Raw genomic sequence first — 22,287 nt, forward strand, 5'->3', positions numbered from 1 at the left:
ATACAGCATCGTGAACATCGCGCCCATTCACGTTTTCGCGGCGCACCCGTCAACGCGCGATCCGGCTCGCCGCGGTCAGCTAAGTTCCGAAGCGTTCCAAAGTTCCGAAATCTGAGGTTCCTCAATTTTTTAGCAAACCTAGCATATTCATATACCATTTTCTTCCAAATTTTGTCAGCTATTCAAAACATTAGCTAAATCCGGGATTTTTTCTCATGCGTAGCGGCTACTTAAAAAAAAACCGCAAAAAAAGGCCTTTTTAGGCCATTTTTTCAAAATGGCGGAAAATGCTCACCGGATACGCGGTAGGAAACTTCAGATTCGGATTCAGCGACCGAAAAAACATAAAGTGAGCCAAAAAAATCGCTGTGTACCCAAAATTCCAGGTAGACTTACCAGGCACCTGCACTAATTGTCAGGATAAGACTGACAATATCAACATTGATGTAACCTTGATAGACCGGCAATCAAGGAGATGTCAAGAAGTGTCAACCTGATAACAATGTTGACGGGGGCATATCAATATTATGTAAGATTATTGTAATGTTACTTCAACCTTACTATCAATGTTGTTGCAATGTTCAGGCAAGTCCCTGGCAGTAGCACATCAACATTGATGCAATCTTACCTCATTCTTACTAAGATGGATATAATATGGCTGCAATGTTGATGTGTAAGATGTGCAACATTACTTATACTAAGATTGTAATAAGGTTCTATGCTGAGTGGGTCTTTATTTTCTCCGAAACTAATGAAGATAAATTAAATCGGTAAAAATTGTTTTTACCATTATACTCTCAGTTTTTCAAAAAGCCTTTGTTTTTTAAATTTGGTTTAACGGTTTGCGAGTGACGTCATTTTTCCCGCGCCCATCTTTCATCACCGTGTGTCCAAAATATTCGAGCGCGGTGGAGCTCCTCAGACAAGTACATGTTTTGGCTACGGTGTTTTGAGACGCTCAAGGAATATTGCTGATCGATTTCTTGGAAAGAGGAAAAACGATCGATGCCGCAAGATATTGTGAAGTTTTGAAAAATCTTAAGTCAGCGATCAAGCGAAAACGGCGTGGTCTTTTGTCTCGTCAAATTTTGTTCCTTCATGACAACGCTAGGCCTCATGTGGCTCATGTGACTCAAGAGTTTTTCGCCTCATTCAAATGGGACCTTTTTCCTCATCCATTGTACTCACCGGACCTTGCTCCAAGCTATTTTCATATTTTTCCTGTTATATCGGAAAAACTAAGGATGATGGAAAAGAGAAGTGCATGAGTTGCGTGACATAACGACAGAGTATATTGATAAAGATACAAGCTTGCCCTGCAGGCCTGACACCTAAGTAGCGACAATATCACTACTCGTACACACTACCAACTGCTACATAACAGTCTTCCTGCCCATTTTAAAATCTGAGGGATTTTAAAAGGAAAACATACAAGAAAGATTTAAGCTCTGATTTAAAATGTACAAGAAAAACATACAGAGAGAATGGATTTACAATTTTCAAGAGCTGTAAGGGCAGGAGATGAGTTAGAGTATTTATACCTTTTAAACAATACAATTTCAATAGAATGAATTATTACAGACAGATTGGTATGTATTGATATATTAAGGTGGAGTATACCGATCTGGAGGTTTAGATGGTCTGATAGATTTTCTAATTATTGCTCTTCCCCTACCTACTGAGGGGGGTTGAGATACACTAGATAGTGGTAGAGTCCCTTTATACCCAGAGTTACGACAACTCACTTTTGGTTGGGTCAGGATTGGGCTGAAAGTGGCCTAAAAAAAAATCCAATTCTGATTGGTTCTCGCTCATGGAGGCCGAAACGAGTGCACGAAGATGGCGGTACCTCGAATGTGAACAAGAATAATGAAAATATTACCTAATTGTGGTTTATCAAGAGTAAATTGTTATTTCCATAGGTCCAAAATGAAAATAGATTAAGAAATTATTCACAAACCAATCTCATTTTCTTTTTAATTGATCACTTTGTTGATGTTGTTGTTTTTGTGTGACAGACATCGCAGGATTCCTGATCCTTATCCCTCAATATCGTTCGTTTGGGTACACTCGTTTCGGCTTCCATGGCCAGCCAAGGCCGGTTGCCAGTCAGCTGATAATCGAGTTGTCGTAACTCTGGGTATAAAGGGACTCTAGATAGTGGGGGTACGATTTGTACTTACAGGCGGTGATTCATCTAAAGTAATAACAACTGCTGTTTCATCTGGAGTAAAAAATGTTCAGGAGATTAGACATTAAGAGGTCTTGCTTGACTGGTTGGAGTGACTAGAGCATTGTTAGACCGTTGTAGAGAGATTGGAGATTGTTGCTTGGGCGGAGATTGATCATTTCTTGGTTGACTTTGAACTTGCGGAGAGTTTCGGCTTGTTTGAGATTCTGGAGTACGTTGAGATTGTGAGGAGTCTTGACATGCTTGAGTGCCTTGTTGCTAAGAAGAGTTCTGAGACGTTTGTGAGTTTGTTGGTATAGGAGATTGTTTTGTTGGTACTGGAGTTTGGATGATTTGTAGAGGAGTATGAAGGTCCGTTTGTAAAAAAACTTGCGCACAACTCTGACCGCGGAGCATCAGTGCATCGTTCGCATCGGTTTCACCGGTGCAACACATCGGTGCCACCAGCCTTCCCGGCTTTTAATTGACTCGCAATTTTCCTCAATTTTCTTTAGTTTGAAAGAAAATTTCTCGTGGAAACCTCTCTGAAGTGCTTCTCAAAGCGACTACAAAGCTATTGATATATTACACCCATAGAGTACAATAGAGTCGCAAAGTACTGGATCGCCGATGAAGTCACTTTTCGAGGCTGTTTTGTCCAGTTCTCCGGAGACTAGTGTGCGGCGACTAGCGATGACGCATACGCAGAGACTCGCGCTCAGCGCTCCCCACTCCCGACAGTCCCGACTCGGCTCCGTTCGTCGGCTAGACACACACTGAACCAGCTAAAATAAGTAGGCCGGTAATAAGTCTGAAATTGAGTCCATATATGAATATTATCTCGGAGTAACATACATTAATGGATTCATTATGGCTTTGAATATCTATTTCAAGCAAAATTTGCACAAATTAATACCGATGGAATTAAAAAAAGTCGAAAAAACACAAGCAGTCGTTGATTTCTCCATAAGCCACCGTGTAAAAAAATGCCGGTTGGTTCACACTTGGTATAAGTCAGAAATTAAATTCCTATATGAATTTTATCCAGGAGTAATATACATCAATGGATTCATTATGACTTTGACTATCTAATTATAGCAAAATTTGCACAAATTAATATCAATGAAATTAAAAAATGTCGAAAAAACACGGGCAGTCGTTGCTTTTCCCGTAAGCCGCCGTGATAAGAAATGCCGGTTGGTTCACACTTGGTATAAGTCAGAAATTAAATCCCAATATGAATATTATCCAGGAGTAATATACATCAATGGATTCATTATGGCTTTGACTACCTTTAAATAGCAAAATTTGCAAAAATTAATGCTGATTGAATTATAAAATACCTAAAAAACACAAGCAGTTCTTGATTTCTCCATAAGCCGCCGTGTTGCAAAATGCCGTTGGGTTCACAAATGGTTCACTATTTTCGGAGCACACGCGGCTCGGAAACGCCTGTTCATGGATTGGCTTCATCGCCGCTCCAGTACTTTGCGACTCTATTGTACTCTATGATTACACCTACCATGTTTCTGTTTTTTTACTTTCAATTTGAATCAAGTCTCAAAAAAAAGCTGTACCTAACCTAACCTCAAAGAGAAAACATTGCAAATAGCCACCAGCAGTTCTCGATCTGAAATTTGACAAATTTTCAATTTAAAATCATCTTTTGTGACCTAAAATGGTTTTTCGTCTTTCAATCAGTGTCGTCTTAATACCTTTTCACTTTAGTTTCTGAAGTTTATGGCGTTTCTTCATTGTTCCTTTCGCTCCTAATGGTTGAAGCTGAAGCCAAGTAACTCGTCGGTTTGATCTGCTTTTTTTCCTCGAAGAGGATTTAATTGTGCCTCTCCTTCAAGTCTCAGCTTTAGCAGTGTTACTTTTTCATCATAAACAATTACTTCGGTAATAATCAAAAGTTTACATTTCAGTTCTGTATCTACAAGTGTCTGCATCAGGAATCGTTCTCCGAGAGCAGCATCTCATGACTGCAGCATACAGATGGAAATTAAACTTGTTTCATGGTTTTATTTAAACAACTTGTGCTCTAAATTTATCGTTGAAGTGACAAATGGTGTGTATTACTGTACCCGAAAGCCTAGCGTAGAAACTTTGAGCACCTGTCTCAGTGTGAGCGGTCCTTTGTTGCGGTCAAAGCTGCTCATTGATGACAGTTTCTCAACGGAAAAGTCTTCGATGGATCAAGAAAAATCGTCTCCCTGAAATAGTAATTCACACCCTTTCTTCATGACAATCTCAAAATTTAGTCCTCGCCCTAAGTTTGGGACCATTTCTCAGTATTATCCTAAGTGTTGCGGTGTCATCAGAAGTGCACAATTTCTGTAGGATCAGTTCATGGTATGTTTTGGAATATTTTAATTACCACTTATCTCGGTATGTGACACTACAGACTTCCTGTCATATTTAATTTTCTAAATGGGAAACCACTTGACGGAAGGTTTTAAAAACTGCCGTGATTTTTCTTCTCTTTACGAAGAAAATCCTGCAGGAACTTCAAGGAATGATGTCGATTTTTACTCTTTTATTAAAAGAATATAGGAGCTGAGATTTTTAAACACTGTAAGAAGTTTCAACCATATCTGCTCTGCAAAGATAATTTGAATTCAAATCTTCCTATGAATAGAATACCATGCATTCGGAAGGGGTGAGCACTTGAGGTTTCATTTGCCTGGGGAGGCGCCTTTCAAATTCGCTGCCAAAGGGACTCTAGCAATATCTGGCAAATGGAAGGTACTGTCCTAGTCCAAAAAATGTAAAGAAAGCCTAACCACCCCCTGGGCTCGATGTAATTGCTGGCTTTTTCCCCCATTTCTGGATTATTATTTGAGGATGCCTACTGGATCTTAACTTTCACAGAAGACGGAGTCAATGCTGAAACACGAAAATTTAAGTTGGAAAGTCTGAGAAGTGGATCCGTACCTCAAAAGTCTGAAGCTTCACCTTTATTCCAGCCCAAAGAGATGGTTATAGAAACATTCAAATTTTCAAAAGATGTTGACCTAGGGCAGCAGAGAAGGAACAAGCAAGGTCAAAGGTTCAACCCGATACAGGGAGAAATGGCATTGATTATTGCTCTGTTTAGAAAAAAAAAAAGTTTAAAAACTTGCTTTGGATGTTTTTCACCCCTCTCAGGGAAAAAGAACAGATATAAATTAAGGTATCAAAGAAAAACAGTGACAATAATGGGCGGCGTTTCGTTCGAGGAAATTTTGAGTGACATTTAGTGCTCACAGCACTCATAAAAGCGTTCATAATGACATTTTTGAAGGTTTATCCAAACGTGAAAGACCATTAAAATCTTCTTGACATGACTTGGAAATAATTTCAATGAAATTTCAATGCACATTTCAAAGATTTAGGAAACCTGTGATGATGATTGATTTTAAATGATTATGAGCTTTGAGTTAGACTAAGAACAACAAAAGACACATCTGAGCAGCCTGATTGTTGAAATATTTTGTTTGTTGGGACGGCATAGATGACATAGGTTAAAAAACCGGGCAAGATTAGTCGGCTATGTCTTATCCCTGCTTTGTTGTGCCTTTGTCAGGTGGAATGGACAACATTCTGTCGGAAACTTAAGAAGTGCCGTTATCTTGTCGTGAGTTCAACTTGATATAGGCACGACAAAGCAGCAGTAAGACATAGCCAACCCATCACGCTCCGCCTTTAAACCGATGTCATCTATGTCGTCCCGACAAACAAAATATATTTCAACAATCAGGCTGAAATCACATGATTCATTTTGTTCCCTATAATATCCTTAGAGGAATGGTAAAGAAAATCATTCGGAGTCCGGTTAACACTCACTAGGAAAGATTTATTCACATCAAGGAAATACATATTAAATCTTGACTAATACCTATATAGATAAACCATGGAAGAATTATTAAAGAATGACATCGAATGCTTCATCAGTATAAGTCATTAGATAATTTTTCTTGATCCATCGAAGACTTTTCCTTTGAGAAACTGTCATCAATGAGCAGCTTTGACCGCAACAAAGGACCGCTCACACTGAGACAGGTGCTCAAAGTTTCTACGCTAGGCTTTCGGGTACAGTAATACACACCATTTGTCACTTCAACGATAAATTTAGAGCACAAGTTGTTTGAATAAAACCATGAAACAAGTTTAATTTCCATCTGTATGCTGCAGTCATGAGATGCTGCTCTCGGAGAACGATTCCTGATGCAGACACTTGTAGATACAGAACTGAAATGTAAACTTTTGATTATTACCGAAGTAATTGTTTATGATGAAAAAGTAACACTGCTAAAGCTGAGACTTGAAGGAGAGGCACAATTAAATCCTCTTCGAGGAAAAAAAGCAGATCAAACCGACGAGTTACTTGGCTTCAGCTTCAACCATTAGGAGCGAAAGGAACAATGAAGAAACGCCATAAACTTCAGAAACTGAAGTGAAAAGGTATTAAGACGACACTGATTGAAAGACGAAAAACCATTTTAGGTCACAAAAGATGATTTTAAATTGAAAATTTGTCAAATTTCAGATCGAGAACTGCTGGTGGCTATTTGCAATGTTTTCTCTTTGAGGTTAGGTTAGGTACAGCTTTTTTTTTGAGACTTGATTCAAATTGAAAGTAAAAAAACAGAAACATGGTAGGTGTAAAACTACAAAAACCCTCAAAAACATTTTCGGGCAAAAAATCCGGTCGAGGAAATTGACGTGTTACATCTTATTAACCAAAAACATTCCCTTTCACCCCTCCAAGAAGGTTGATAAAACTAAGTAAGTAACTATGAGATGACAAAAACCTCTCTTAAATTCTCAGGGTCCACCAAGGCCACATATGTCCAAAAACTTACTCCTTATGGTTTAAAAAAAAGAAACAAAAAATAATCCCTCAACAATAAGAAAATTTTAAAAAAACCGATTTTGTGGTTCACAGATATGTACATAAATCCTTCGAATGAACTTGAAATCAAAAATCGGTCGAGAAAATTTAAATGAATTTTCTCCTTCAATTATGAGTTCCGCAACAAGCACGACTCGCTTGAAGCTTTCCATACACGAGCCGCAAGAAACTAATTTCTTCTTTCTTACCTACTGAATGTGAGGAGAGCGGGAACATTTACTTTTTCCTTCATTTATACAGGATGCAACAAGCATGACTCTTGCGTTTGCAGAAACCCTTTCATTAAGGAGATCGCGAGAGCCTTTACCGCGTTCATTTCCAAAAGGGATTACTCCAGAATTTCACATTTTAATAATTTAAACGATTCATCTGTTCTTCTCTTCTCTCCTTCTGTCCATTGACAGAAATACAAAATTTTTCCGACTCACTGACGCGACCGGCTCGATGCTCTCAGTGAAACGGTGCCTTTTTATCCCTGACGCCAGCTTCAGTTTTACCAGTGGACCCATTTTACCACATAGGTACATTTCAGACTCTTTCGATTAACTTCGCTGAATCTAAATCATGGTTGCTTTTACTGTAAGCTTACCATATGATTTGGATGGTGAGAAGGCTAAAAGTTTTCGTTTACTTTTCCTTTTTTTCATTTTCACGAAATGGGTCCCATTTGACAAGAGGAGTTATTTAAAAAAATTGAATTAAGTTTCGATATAAGAAAACTCACACCCATGCTGTGATTTAAGTGTTATTCTTTTTTTTTTTTTTTTTTTTTTTTTTTTTTTTTTTTATATATACTTTAGAGGTAATCCACACTTGTTTACGCATCGAGCCGGTCGCGTCAGTGAGTCGGAAAAATTTTGTATTTCTGTCAATGGACAGAAGGAGAGAAGAGAAGAACAGATGAATCGTTTAAATTATTAAAATGTGAAATTCTGGAGTAATCCCTTTTGGAAATGAACGCGGTAAAGGCTCTCGCGATCTCCTTAATGAAAGGGTTTCTGCAAACGCAAGAGTCATGCTTGTTGCATCCTGTATAAATGAAGGAAAAAGTAAATGTTCCCGCTCTCCTCACATTCAGTAGGTAAGAAAGAAGAAATTAGTTTCTTGCGGCTCGTGTATGGAAAGCTTCAAGCGAGTCGTGCTTGTTGCGGAACTCATAATTGAAGGAGAAAATTCATTTAAATTTTCTCGACCGATTTTTTGATTTCAAGTTCATTCGAAGGATTTATGTACATATCTGTGAACCACAAAATCGGTTTTTTTAAAATTTTCTTATTGTTGAGGGATTATTTTTTGTTTCTTTTTTTTAAACCATAAGGAGTAAGTTTTTGGACATATGTGGCCTTGGTGGACCCTGAGAATTTAAGAGAGGTTTTTGTCATCTCATAGTTACTTACTTAGTTTTATCAACCTTCTTGGAGGGGTGAAAGGGAATGTTTTTGGTTAATAAGATGTAACACGTCAATTTCCTCGACCGGATTTTTTGCCCGAAAATGTTTTTGAGGGTTTTTGTAGTTTATATCAGCTCGTTTTTGAATGGAGAAAGGTGTGGCCATAAAATATTAAGTAGGTACTATTGGCTATTTGAAAATCCTGAATGAATGGAAAGTAAACAACAACATCTGCTAAAGCACTAACACATTCAGCGGAAATTTTAATAGCACCCACGACTTGTGATCAGTCTGGAAATAGGTAGTTGAAAGTAGTGGGGCTACCTAAGGTAGTCAAATGTATCTGTACCTATTGGAAAGGCTCACAGGAAAAGGGTGACAGGGGAGGGGGAGGGGTTAAATAGCTATAGAGTTGTCATTTACCTGCGTGAGAAAATTAATGGAAAAAGAGTATAACTTATTGTCATAGGCATTACACTGTAAGCTTATTCCAAGTTATAAAATAATTTTGCTCATTTGTTTCAACTACGCACATCATCCCTCTTAAGCGCACCTATGTTTGTATTAATGCTAGCGGCAAGTTTTTCGATACTGAATTTCATCACTCAGCAACCTATCAGATGATTATGGAAATTCATGAGAGCGTTGCCTTATAAATCATAGGTACTCCGTATGGAATGATGAATTATTCATGAAACAACCAGTGAATGAAGTAGTAGAGCACAAATTTTACCAAAATGAGGCTATTTGGTGTGGCATGACTTTAAACTAGCTAGGTATTTTCATGACTTTTGGGATTTATTATTCTTTAGAGCATCCAAACATCCAAACTTTGTTCCTACAAACTCTAGGTGCACCATACTCTAAGGAGCATTGTAAAAGAAAAATTGTCGATGATTGCAATGAAATGAGAAATATTTTCATCTCCCCCGAATACTTAATTTCTCTTTGAAAATTTGGCAACAGGCATACTTATCGCATAAGATGATCTTCCTAACTTGAGGGTGCCAGCAGCCTGATTGTTGAAAATTTGTGTTTGAAAGGTAGCGACACAGATGACATTGGTTAAAAGGTGGAGCGTTATTGATCAACTATGTCTTATCGCAGCTTTATTGTGCCTTTGTCTGGTGGAATGGACAACATACTGTCAGAAACTTAAGAGATGCCTTTAGCTTGTCTAGGGTTCCACCCATCAGAGGCACGACAAAACAGCGACAAGACATAGCGCCGACCAATCACGTACTGCCTTTTGACCTATGTCATCTATGTCTACCCGAGAAACACACAATTTCGACAATCAGGCTGCAGGTTCTGACAATGAATACCTATTAAGAGAATTTCTCACTGACCTTATTAAGTATCGGCCATTGCAAAAAAATACCTGCGCATGCAATGAAATAGCTTACCTTTCTCTTGGATTAATTTCGAATAATATCGCTTCACCATAAAATTTGTCAAATCATATACTTGCCCACATAGGTAGTGCCTTAAGTTATTTTAAAAAATGCAAAAGCCACGGAGAAAGTATTTGGTCGTAATACAGGCATTTTAAGGATAAAATATTGAAAAATTTACCTCTTAGTTTCCTTGAGTTTTCAAGGTTCACTGACAGACATAAACCGAAACGGCAATCTCTTGATAAGAGCATTTAGTTAATATATGTAAGGTGATATGCGAGCTTTCCATTTCTTCTCATAAATGATACCAATTGATCTAATCACATTCAGCCTTGGACGATTAGCGGTGCAGAAACTAGGTAGGTCAATACTGAACTCCGCACACCTGATATTTTACGTGCACTGTTTCACTGGAGTAATTACATGCTGGGAGCTGAGCTTAGAAAGCACTCGCTAGGTCAAAATGGAATAATACTTCAGTAACACATCTATCTAGCAATAAGTATAAATAGCAATAAGTGGGTGCAAACATAACCTTATGACTCGATGTAAACAAACACTCAATACGTGAATGACACAGAGCGTGCACAGAGGCTCCCTCTAGCAAACTGGTCCTCATTTAAAACAGAGAACTGAGATTAAATATCCATTAAAAGGGTGGAGATTATCCCCTTACATAAGCAGCAAGAAAGAGGGGCGGCGATTTAAACAAAGCTTTCCATTCCGATTTAGGTGGGTATATCCTCTCACTTACTGGGGCTGATGCGATCAGGCAAGGCTCATAGACAAAGTAAGGATCATGAAGACATACTTCTGGCTGGATAAAAAGATAATTGTTAATATAATTGTACTCAGCCTTGATTGACACAATCGCACTTATTCCAATGGAACTGGGTAGGAACTGGCACCTACGTATATTACTACTGTAGTCCTCTTGACAGATAAGCAATTTATTCTGTTACGCTTTTGTATGGAGGAAGAATGGGCGCACCCATTTCACACGGTAATCGATGCAAGAAAATGAAGCCTTCATTGTGTTTTCATCATCAACTTATGAAATTATGAGAATAATACGAGTACATACCTTTCATTAAAGACCTTGTTACTATTGTTGGGCAAAATGATGTTTCTAACAACTCCTGACGCAAAATCAAAGAGACTCGGAAGAAACCAATTTGAGCAAATGCTCACAGTCAAAGATCTTTGATTGTGTGACATTAAGTTGATCTATGATTGAACTGTTCCGAAAAGGGATGGAATTGTGCCTCACATACTCAGGTTCGCAAGCCACGCGTAACAAGAACGGTAGAAGAGATAGGAGGATTCCAAGATAAATCATGAAGGAAACATGTTCTTAATGTAAATAACATACACTTCAGAGAAACATAATCACTCCAGAGCACATAGGTTGATGGCAAGATGTAGAGCGAATAAATTTCGGTCGAAGTTCAGTGACAGTCGCATGTGAAGGCCGAGGCTCATATTCCAGTAATTTTTAGACTTTAGTCACGAGCATGCATTCTGTGATGTAAATGCTGCTTCCTCTTTAGAGTTTGGCACAATTTCGGTGTAATTTCGTTAACGTAATTTACCTGAATTACATCTATCGCTTAGGTCAGGTACTGACATAAACATGACGACATAACCTCACTTAAAAATTTGTCACATATCGTTCAATAAAATAAAGATATCTTTTGAACATTTTAAGAGAAATTAAGGTATATCGGGCTCCAGTAGAACACGTGAGACGTAATAATAAGAGTACGTACATATAGTAGTTAGCATCTACAAAGAATTAAACTCTTATCCAAATAAGGTAAATCTATTCACAACTAGTTAAAGAGGTTGGTAACGACCGACCAGAAATCACTTGAGATTTTTAAGAAACCAATGAAGTAGTGTATCGGGATAAAAGTGGGCGTAATAATATAAGTGTGTAATATTAGTTAGGATCTAAAATGAATTGAACTTTTAAATTAAATCTGTTCATTATTCACAAATAAATACAGTAGATGGAGGTTGATAACGACGACAGGAATTTCGTTCCCGAAACTCGGACGAACCTGAACAGAATGAACCAATGGCGTTGAACCATTATGTTACTGGTTTTTTTCTAAATTCAAAAATTATAGCTAAAATTTTGAAGGATGTAAGCGGATGCTGGATTATCCGTGAGATAAAGCGCTTTTTTATGTGGCAAAATGAAATCCTCACATCTTCACGGAGTGCCCTTTATATAGGCTCCATTACGATCTGCGGCGGGTAAGCGAGAAATCTGTTGTTAAAGATGGTCATGACGGGCAGTTTAGTCGTATTTTCCGTAATTTCTCTTTAAGATCACTAGGAATGTTACAAAACTGTAAAAAACCCATGGACGCGGTAACATGACGATTCTTTAGGTACCCACTTTTATGGGTCTAAGGTTTACCGTTATCGCGGAGTTTGAGTGACTTTCTCAGGACCCTGGATTCTTGAAATTCAAATTTCCCGGCAAAGTAAAAAGTAAAATTTTCCTTGTTTTGGGTCATTAAGTGCTTATAAGTTTTTGAAAACTCAATGGATCTTAATGAAACCCTTAAACGCCATCCGGCTAACTTAGCTGCGTCCATAGACACCAAGATCGTTGGAATCCGTGCCGCCGTTTGCTCTGAATTCCATTCTAAATCGAATCAATTTTCAGATTAAGGGAGTTGCCTGTGACTAAGAGTGTCGGCCACCCGTTTGTTATCGGGACTTTAGTAGGACGTCATTTTCCTCGACCGGGGGTGGCTACCGCCACTCTTGATCGTTGCCTACGAGAATGTCAGTTCTGTGACGTCAAGCTAGTAGATATTTACCGAGTCATCAGTGCATCGATGAGTGAGGCAGTCGCTGTGGACAATCAAAAGGCCTCTATAGACGATCAAATTCGACCAATTCCGATTTAGCATCCGGGAGTCATCAGTCTGAAATTCATAAATTTGCTTAATTTTAAAATAAAACTTGACAGAAACGTTTCTGTGCAGGAAATGATGAATGATGGGTCTGATCTCACTTTGATCAAAAAGTGGGCAAAAATTGATGGTAGAGTGACCACCAGTCATCAGCATGTCTATTGATGGAATTGGTTCGGAATTTGATCGTCTATAAAGGCTAGAGTCGCTCTCGATCGGCCGAAGTTGCGCGAGCGGCCCGTTTGAATCTGAGTGGAGTAACGATTTTCGGTATTACGCATTCATTTCCTCGATATTTAGACAATGTCACAAATGAACTAGTTAGTTTTCTAAAGTGAAATTTCATCCTCTTTCTAAACGGTTCTTATGAAATTTTGCGTCAGATCAACCCTGAAAGAGATATCGGCGAGAAATCATCGCGCGGCAAGCGTTCTCCCATAAGAACGCGTGTTAAACCGCGGCCGAGTTTCATCTACTAGTGTGACGTCACAGAATCGTAGTTACGGCCTCTCCATTCTCGTAGGCAACGGTGTAATATAAAACTACAAAAACCCTCAAAAACATTTTCGGGCAAAAAATCCGGTCGAGGAAATTGACGTGTTACATCTTATTAACCAAAAACATTCCCTTTCACCCCTCCAAGAAGGTTGATAAAACTAAGTAAGTAACTATGAGATGACAAAAACCTCTCTTAAATTCTCAGGGTCCACCAAGGCCACATATGTCCAAAAACTTACTCCTTATGGTTTAAAAAAAAGAAACAAAAAATAATCCCTCAACAATAAGAAAATTTTAAAAAAACCGATTTTGTGGTTCACAGATATGTACATAAATCCTTCGAATGAACTTGAAATCAAAAAATCGGTCGAGAAAATTTAAATGAATTTTCTCCTTCAATTATGAGTTCCGCAACAAGCACGACTCGCTTGAAGCTTTCCATACACGAGCCGCAAGAAACTAATTTCTTCTTTCTTACCTACTGAATGTGAGGAGAGCGGGAACATTTACTTTTTCCTTCATTTATACAGGATGCAACAAGCATGACTCTTGCGTTTGCAGAAACCCTTTCATTAAGGAGATCGCGAGAGCCTTTACCGCGTTCATTTCCAAAAGGGATTACTCCAGAATTTCACATTTTAATAATTTAAACGATTCATCTGTTCTTCTCTTCTCTCCTTCTGTCCATTGACAGAAATACAAAATTTTTCCGACTCACTGACGCGACCGGCTCGATGCTCTCAGTGAAACGGTGCCTTTTTATCCCTGACGCCAGCTTCAGTTTTACCAGTGGACCCATTTTACCACATAGGTACATTTCAGACTCTTTCGATTAACTTCGCTGAATCTAAATCATGGTTGCTTTTACTGTAAGCTTACCATATGATTTGGATGGTGAGAAGGCTAAAAGTTTTCGTTTACTTTTCCTTTTTTTAATTTTCACGAAATGGGTCCCATTTGACAAGAGGAGTTATTTAAAAAAATTGAATTAAGTTTCGATATAAGAAAACTCACACCCATGCTGTGATTTAAGTGTTATTCTTTTTTTTTTTTTTTTTTTTTTTTTTTTTTTTTTTTTTTTTTTTAATATACTTTAGAGGTAATCCACACTTGTTTACGCATCGAGCCGGTCGCGTCAGTGAGTCGGAAAAATTTTGTATTTCTGTCAATGGACAGAAGGAGAGAAGAGAAGAACAGATGAATCGTTTAAATTATTAAAATGTGAAATTCTGGAGTAATCCCTTTTGGAAATGAACGCGGTAAAGGCTCTCGCGATCTCCTTAATGAAAGGGTTTCTGCAAACGCAAGAGTCATGCTTGTTGCATCCTGTATAAATGAAGGAAAAAGTAAATGTTCCCGCTCTCCTCACATTCAGTAGGTAAGAAAGAAGAAATTAGTTTCTTGCGGCTCGTGTATGGAAAGCTTCAAGCGAGTCGTGCTTGTTGCGGAACTCATAATTGAAGGAGAAAATTCATTTAAATTTTCTCGACCGATTTTTTGATTTCAAGTTCATTCGAAGGATTTATGTACATATCTGTGAACCACAAAATCGGTTTTTTTAAAATTTTCTTATTGTTGAGGGATTATTTTTTGTTTCTTTTTTTTAAACCATAAGGAGTAAGTTTTTGGACATATGTGGCCTTGGTGGACCCTGAGAATTTAAGAGAGGTTTTTGTCATCTCATAGTTACTTACTTAGTTTTATCAACCTTCTTGGAGGGGTGAAAGGGAATGTTTTTGGTTAATAAGATGTAACACGTCAATTTCCTCGACCGGATTTTTTGCCCGAAAATGTTTTTGAGGGTTTTTGTAGTTTATATCAGCTCGTTTTTGAATGGAGAAAGGTGTGGCCATAAAATATTAAGTAGGTACTATTGGCTATTTGAAAATCCTGAATGAATGGAAAGTAAACAACAACATCTGCTAAAGCACTAACACATTCAGCGGAAATTTTAATAGCACCCACTGACTTGTGATCAGTCTGGAAATAGGTAGTTGAAAGTAGTGGGGCTACCTAAGGTAGTCAAATGTATCTGTACCTATTGGAAAGGCTCACAGGAAAAGGGTGACAGGGGAGGGGGAGGGGTTAAATAGCTATAGAGTTGTCATTTACCTGCGTGAGAAAATTAATGGAAAAAGAGTATAACTTATTGTCATAGGCATTACACTGTAAGCTTATTCCAAGTTATAAAATAATTTTGCTCATTTGTTTCAACTACGCACATCATCCCTCTTAAGCGCACCTATGTTTGTATTAATGCTAGCGGCAAGTTTTTCGATACTGAATTTCATCACTCAGCAACCTATCAGATGATTATGGAAATTCATGAGAGCGTTGCCTTATAAATCATAGGTACTCCGTATGGAATGATGAATTATTCATGAAACAACCAGTGAATGAAGTAGTAGAGCACAAATTTTACCAAAATGAGGCTATTTGGTGTGGCATGACTTTAAACTAGCTAGGTATTTTCATGACTTTTGGGATTATTATTCTTTAGAGCATCCAAACATCCAAACTTTGTTCCTACAAACTCTAGGTGCACCATACTCTAAGGAGCATTGTAAAAGAAAAATTGTCGATGATTGCAATGAAATGAGAAATATTTTCATCTCCCCCGAATACTTAATTTCTCTTTGAAAATTTGGCAACAGGCATACTTATCGCATAAGATGATCTTCCTAACTTGAGGGTGCCAGCAGCCTGATTGTTGAAAATTTGTGTTTGAAAGGTAGACACAGATGACATTGGTTAAAAGGTGGAGCGTTATTGATCAACTATGTCTTATCGCAGCTTTATTGTGCCTTTGTCTGGTGGAATGGACAACATACTGTCAGAAACTTAAGAGATGCCTTTAGCTTGTCTAGGGTTCCACCCATCAGAGGCACGACAAAACAGCGACAAGACATAGCGCCGACCAATCACGTACTGCCTTTTGACCTATGTCATCTATGTCTACCCGAGAAACACACAATTTCGACAATCAGGCTGCAGGTTCTGACAATGAATACCTATTAAGAGAATTTCTCACTGACCTTATTAAGTATCGGCCATTGCAAAAAAATACCTGCGCATGCAATGAAATAGCTTACCTTTCTCTTGGATTAATTTCGAATAATATCGCTTCACCATAAAATTTGTCAAATCATATACTTGCCCACATAGGTAGTGCCTTAAGTTATTTTAAAAAATGCAAAAGCCACGGAGAAAGTATTTGGTCGTAATACAGGCATTTTAAGGATAAAATATTGAAAAATTTACCTCTTAGTTTCCTTGAGTTTTCAAGGTTCACTGACAGACATCAACCGAAACGGCAATCTCTTGATAAGAGCATTTAGTTAATATATGTAAGGTGATATGCGAGCTTTCCATTTCTTCTCATAAATGATACCAATTGATCTAATCACATTCAGCCTTGGACGATTAGCGGTGCAGAAACTAGGTAGGTCAATACTGAACTCCGCACACCTGATATTTTACGTGCACTGTTTCACTGGAGTAATTACATGCTGGGAGCTGAGCTTAGAAAGCACTCGCTAGGTCAAAATGGAATAATACTTCAGTAACACATCTATCTAGCAATAAGTATAAATAGCAATAAGTGGGTGCAAACATAACCTTATGACTCGATGTAAACAAACACTCAATACGTGAATGACACAGAGCGTGCACAGAGGCTCCCTCTAGCAAACTGGTCCTCATTTAAAACAGAGAACTGAGATTAAATATCCATTAAAAGGGTGGAGATTATCCCCTTACATAAGCAGCAAGAAAGAGGGGCGGCGATTTAAACAAAGCTTTCCATTCCGATTTAGGTGGGTATATCCTCTCACTTACTGGGGCTGATGCGATCAGGCAAGGCTCATAGACAAAGTAAGGATCATGAAGACATACTTCTGGCTGGATAAAAAGATAATTGTTAATATAATTGTACTCAGCCTTGATTGACAAAATCGCACTTATTCCAATGGAACTGGGTAGGAACTGGCACCTACGTATATTACTACTGTAGTCCTCTTGACAGATAAGCAATTTATTCTGTTACGCTTTTGTATGGAGGAAGAATGGGCGCACCCATTTCACACAGTAATCGATGCAAGAAAATGAAGCCTTCATTGTGTTTTCATCATCAACTTATGAAATTATGAGAATAATACGAGTACATACCTTTCATTAAAGACCTTGTTACTATTGTTGGGCAAAATGATGTTTCTAACAACTCCTGACGCAAAATCAAAGAGACTCGGAAGAAACCAATTTGAGCAAATGCTCGCAGTCAAAGATCTTTGATTGTGTGACATTAAGTTGATCTATGATTGAACTGTTCCGAAAAGGGATGGAATTGTGCCTCACATACTCAGGTTCGCAAGCCACGCGTAACAAGAACGGTAGAAGAGATAGGAGGATTCCAAGATAAATCATGAAGGAAACATGTTCTTAATGTAAATAACATACACTTCAGAGAAGCATAATCACTCCAGTGCACATAGGTTGATGGCAAGATATAGAGCGAATAAATTTTGGTCGACGTTCAGTGACAGTCGCATGTGAAGGCCGAGGCTCATATTCCAGTAATTTTTAGACTTTAGTAGTGAGAATACATTCTGTGATGTAAATGCTGCTTCCTTTGGAGAGTTTGGCACAATTTCGGTGTAATTTCGTTAACATAATTTACCTGAATTACATCTATCGCTTAGGTCAGGTACTGACATCAACAAGACGACATAACCTCACTTAAAAATTTGTCACATTTTCGTTCAATAAAATAAAGATACCACTTGAACATTTTAAGAGAAACTAAGGTAATAGAATATCGGGCTCCAGTAGAACACGTGAGACGTAATAATATGAGTATGTAAATATAGTAGTTAGCATCTACAAAGAATTAAACTCTTATCCAAATTAGGTAAATCTATTCAAAACTAGTTAAAGTAAAGAGGTTGGTAACGACCGACCAGAAATCACTTGAGATTTTTAAGAAACCAATGAAGTAGTGTATCGGGATAAAAGTGGGCGTAATAATATAAGTGTGTAATATTAGTTAGGATCTAAAATGAATTGAACTTTTAAATTAAATCTGTTCATTATTCACAAATAAATACAGTAGATGGAGGTTGATAACGACGACAGGAATTTCGTTCCCGAAACTCGGACGAACCTGAACAGAATGAACCAATGGCGTTGAACCATTATATTACTGGTTTTTTTCTAAATTCAAAAATTATAGCTAAAATTTTGAAGGATGTAAGCGGATGCTGGATTATCCGTGAGATAAAGCGCTTTTTTATGTGGCAAAATGAAATCCTCACATCTTCACGGAGTGCCCTTTACATAGGCTCCATTACAATCTGCGGCCGGGTAAGCGAGAAATCTGTTGTTAAAGATGGTCATGACGGGCAGTTTAGTCGTATTTTCCGTAATTTCTCTTTTGGTTCACTAGGAATGTTAGAAAACTGTAAAAACCCATGGACACGGTAACATGACGATTCTTTAGGTACCCACTTTTATGGGTCTAAGGTTTACCGTTATCGCGGAGTTTGAGTGACTTTCTCAGGACCCTGGATTCTTGAAATTCAAATTTCCCGGCAAAGTAAAAAGTAAAATTTTCCTTGTTTTGGGTCATTAAGTGCTTATAACTTTTTGAAAACTCGATGGATCTTAATGAAACCCTTAAACGCCATCCGGCTAACTTAGCTGCGTCCATAGACACCAAGATCGTTGGAATCCGTGCCGCCGTTTGCTCTGAATTCCATTCTAAATCGAATCAATTTTCAGATTAAGGGAGTTGCCTGTGACTAAGAGTGTCGGCCACCCGTTTGTTATCGGGACTTTAGTAGGACGTCATTTTCCTCGACCGGGGGTGGCTACCGCCACTCTTGATCAATAGCTATAAGCAAATTTTCGTTCGTCAACTGTTGTCGAAATTCGTAAACAGTTGACGAAATACGTCATCAAAAGAAATTTTCGTTCTCCGTTGTTGCTCAGTTGTGATGAAATGGGCGTGGCCTTGCCTTTCCCGCCAAATACCTCATAATTTAAGCGTAATTTAATTTTCGTCAACAGGTTACGGTTTCGTAAACGTGCCAGGGACCTCGTTGTCGAACCTGTTAACGATTCCGGTTAAAACCAAACCACGAGTGAGGTTAGTGAGAGAAGTAATATTGATTTGGGATTTGGATTTATTTTTATTTAACCTAGTAAGCACAAATGCACTCGCGTCTCTGCTCGTGTTGAGCGGCGTATCTAAGAGAAGATTTAACACTTGTCGCTTCAGTCTTTTCCTTCCACTGAGGATAAGCGCGATTTTCTTGCTCCTGTCCATTTGAGCAATTCAACATTTTCTAACCTTCAATGTTTGTTTTGATTATTGTTTGTTTATTCATCGCTGTTTGGGACGCGAAAATGTTCGTAAAACGTTGCCAAAATCCATCAACAGTATTGTAAACAGGCCACAGGGCTCTGATTGGTTGATGAAAATACCAACTTCGTTAACGCGCAGGACAACCGTTTACGGATTTCTACAACAGTTGACGAACGAAAATTTGCTTTATGTTTATGCGAGCCTCATAACCTAACTTCAATCGAAACCTGAGTTTGAAACCAAGGTTCAAATCACGGCATAAACGATACGGAACTAACGAAATGTAGGTTTCCGAAATTTGTGTTTGAAACCTTATTTTACACTAAAGACTAGGTTTTCGCACTCCGCATAAACGAACCGGAGGTTGAAATTAGTTGAAATTCGACTTTAAATGCGATTTTCAGGTGCGCGATCGGCAATATGGCGGATTCATTATCATAACGTTCGTAAACAACTGGTGCTTATCCCACGATTTAGCTTTAATTTTGCCATTATTCAACATTTTTTACAATCATAATTTTACCATAATTGTTGCTTAGGCACTTTTACGTGATTCCTTCAGTTATATGTGGCTTATTTATCCTTATTTAGCTAAATGTAGGACGTTATTTTCTTGTGAAGGTGTTTAGTGTCAGATGGAATCCAGGCTTATTACTGCTTTTTCAGATAATTCTTGTAACTCTAATCAACATTTTATGACTACAGAAGCAAAGCAAGCAAAGAGCTTTACAGGCTACAATTGAGTAATAGCCTTACCTACCAGTTCATCATCTGCGGAGAACTTTTTTACTGTATCCGCACGATTTGCCTAGGATTTCAAGATAAGGCACCCTGCTTCCCTTTAAGTAGTGCACCGAATTTTTTCATTTCATTCTACCGATTAAATCTGAAATCTGATCCAATCAGAGCTGTGTAGCTCTTGAATTTGTGTGGTATCCATGTATCTATTTCCTGGTTGTCCTACTGGAAGTGTGAGACCAGCCACAACCGTGACCTGCTGACTTATTTCTTTGATCCAATCTCTTGTAAATGATGACTCAAATTCTGAGGCCATCATTTATTGAAACTAGTTCAAAGTTATTGCTCCAAAGTATCGTCACTCTTCTCATACTGATGCAGAAGGAAGGAGATTCTTCGGTGAGTGCTCTGTGATCCAAGATTTTCAATTTGAGATAAGAATAAGGTTTTTATTGAGGCGTGTAACAATTTTTGGTCGTTGAACCACTTGTCATAATTGAGCTTTTGCGTTAGAGATGCATCAACTGTGGAAAGTGGCTCTGCCTGTGCAAAAATATCTTTTGACAGCAGTGAATGTTAGTAAATGCGCTTTACAGATAGACTGAGAGCTCCAGAATCCAATCTACCTGAATAATTAAATTCAGAAGGATTTTTGAATTGAGTTCATATCGAATCTCAGTGGGAGAATAATATACAGTCCAAGCGAAAGAATATCAATGGTAAGGTTGGGTTTGTGTCTTAGGTTAGTGAAATGCAATGGCAGGTTCTGAAATCTTGTTTGTCAGTTGCTCTTTACATGAGTCACCTTTGAAAATCAAGTTTAAGAAAAACACACATAGGTAGGCAAACAGTGGTAGGTAGCTTGCCTATTTTCTTCCTGTCTTACTCATGGACTCGGAGAGCAGTCGGAAAGAGGGGTGAGAAACAGGATTTCAGCGCGTGTCTCTGGGAATGTGGAAATTCAAAATTTGTGAAGCGTCACCAGTTTGTTGAGATTGTCACCGTCCGTTGCCTCAAGAGGATTCAGACGCTTCTGCTTCAGCGATACATTGTTGACCTATCAATATCTGCTTATTTTGATCATATCTTGAAGGAGGAATTCCCATAAGTATATCCCGATTCTTTATTTGTTTCACTACAATAATGGCAGACATAGGTACAATCTTTACGACAGCATGGAGTGAAGGTGCGTTGCTTTACTGGATTAGCACTCCTACACTTTCAATGCCTATATCTACCTATTGTAAGATCATTAGAAGCTCAATCAACATGATGAATTTCTGCGCCTGCCATAATTATTTTTAACATCACTAAAAATTACCTATGGCAACTTTTCTGAACTCAGAATATAAGCTCGACCATGATTTGGAGGGTTGTTGAGATTAGGTATTCATTCAATTTTAAAGATGAACGTAAAATGATTAAACATCTACTGTCATTTTTCCAGCTGTTGCTCAGAAAGTCAGTAAAGGCTTTTCTAGTGAAGATGAAGCCTCCGCTTATATATTGTGGAAAAATTGAACATACACAGGATAAAAGAAAAATACCTAATAATTTACTGAATCAATTCATAGTGGAAAAATGAAGTATAGCTTGTGAAAATGGCGCCAACATGAAATTCAAGTTCAATCGAAAATATGCGCATAAACAGCGCCAAAATCGGAAAGTTTGATTTCCCGCGAAAGTCGGGTTACAGCGCCCGCATAAACCCGACGGAGGAAACTTGCATTACAAACTCGGGTTTCGTGAAACCCCGGTTTCGAGCCTCGCATAAACGTAGCTAATAGCTTTGTAGTCGCTTTGAGAAGAACTTCAGAGAGGTTTCCACGAGAAATTTTCTTTCGAACTAAAGAAAATTGAGGAAAATTGCGAGCCAATTAAAAGCCGGGGGAAGGCTGGTGG

At 38.2% G+C, this 22,287-nt stretch overlaps 1 protein-coding gene across 1 annotated transcript in view; it reads left to right on the top strand.

Annotated features, from left to right (window-relative positions):
* Positions 1–22,287, top strand: part of Chsy (Chondroitin sulfate synthase) — a 165,691-nt gene that overhangs the window by 110,463 nt on the left and 32,941 nt on the right. The window lies entirely within an intron of this gene.

The sequence above is a fragment of the Bemisia tabaci genome, chromosome 1 (genome assembly GCF_918797505.1).
Source record: "Bemisia tabaci chromosome 1, PGI_BMITA_v3".
NCBI lineage: Eukaryota > Metazoa > Arthropoda > Insecta > Hemiptera > Aleyrodidae > Bemisia > Bemisia tabaci.